Raw genomic sequence first — 1,272 nt, 5'->3', positions numbered from 1 at the left:
ATCGATTTTAGGCTAGGTAGACCTTTGGTTTGGGTCCCGATGCACCCGAGCTCATTTCGACCTATTGATTGGAAAGTTGGAAAATTGAAAATATGGATGTGGGATCCACATTTGATCGAAACAACCTCGGATGGAAAATCTGACTTTGCCATCAGATCCAAAATGTTAATTTTAGGGTGCTAGCATATTTGGTATGATTTTACGGCTTTTAAATCTCATTTCGATCCTCGGTTTGGAAAATTATAATTTTGAGTTTCGGGGGTCAACAGGTTTTTTTTTTTTGAAAATATGATATCGCCATCACGTCTGAAATGTCGAATTTAGTATGGTTGCATAGTTCTTTTGCATGTATCAGACTCCGAACGAATCTCGGGCACCCCGTTGAAGTCCGAATTGATTTTTTTTTAAAAAACGGCTTTTTTGACAGCAGTATAGAAAAATCTGCACTATAAATACCTTTTTTTAACCTATTTTGTTCATTTTTCATCTTGCCTCTTGGGAGTTAAATCTTAAATAGTTTGGAGCTTAAAGGTAAAGTTTGTAGGAGCTTGGGACGCTAAATTAACACTCATTTCTTGATTTTATTATGGATTTAAGGTAAGAATTCATCCATTTTCTTAGTAATCTCTTGATAAATTCCTCAAAACCCCAAAAATATTAAGGCATAATTTTAAACCCAAATTTCAGTTCTTTTCACTTGAATAATATTTTTATCTCATAATTATTAGTTTTTCATCAATTTAACCTTCAAAACAACTCTGATTCTTGATTTTAACCCAGATTTCAAAGATTTTACCCGATAAAGCTCAAAAATGATTTTTCTTCGATTTGAACCCCATTTTTTTACTCAATTGAACTTGAGTTTTCAGCTGTAGATTTCTAAAAATATGGGGGTTCAATTTTGTCTTTCTTTTTCGAAAATCCATTTTGGGGGTCCGTTTTGACCCCGAATCAAAAGTAGTCAATATGGGTGTCGTTGATTTTTTTTTGACGCGTAGATTTCATATTTGAAATTTTTAGTAGAGTTCCGGATTGTTCATGAAAAGTAAGATCGCGTGTTCAAGTATAGCTGACCGGTTTCGGCTTTCGAGGTAGGTTATGAGCTAACTCTTTTAGACTTGGCTGGGTAGTAAATGATGATACAAAATGCATGTTAAGGGAGGAAACTAATCATGAAAATAGCAATTTATGTGTTGTGCCTGTGTGGGGGCCTGTATGTGATGTAAGTATCGAAATTGAGTTATTATGTGATATGTGTGACCGTGTGAGGTC

The sequence above is a fragment of the Capsicum annuum genome, chromosome 11, assembly GCF_002878395.1.
Source record: "Capsicum annuum cultivar UCD-10X-F1 chromosome 11, UCD10Xv1.1, whole genome shotgun sequence".
Taxonomy (NCBI): Eukaryota; Viridiplantae; Streptophyta; class Magnoliopsida; order Solanales; family Solanaceae; genus Capsicum; species Capsicum annuum.
The sequence above is the reverse complement of the archived record's forward strand: the minus strand, read 5'-3'. Positions refer to the sequence as shown.